Raw genomic sequence first — 217 nt, 5'->3', positions numbered from 1 at the left:
TAGAGGATTGGGAACAGGTTTATGTTATCACTATGAATCACTATCCTCATTCAGACATTATATAGATGGAGGTTTGTTGGACCATGGACCATGATTTTTGCTACCAAATTTGAGGCAAGGGTAAGTTTTGGGAAAAGTCCAAGTTTCTTATTCGACGTATGTTTACTGTACCTCATTTATTTTGATAGTACCACTGTCCCTGCTGCAAATCCTATGT

Source organism: Palaemon carinicauda, chromosome 14, assembly GCF_036898095.1.
Source record: "Palaemon carinicauda isolate YSFRI2023 chromosome 14, ASM3689809v2, whole genome shotgun sequence".
NCBI classification, from domain to species: Eukaryota; Metazoa; Arthropoda; class Malacostraca; order Decapoda; family Palaemonidae; genus Palaemon; species Palaemon carinicauda.
This window is presented reverse-complemented; position numbering follows the sequence as displayed.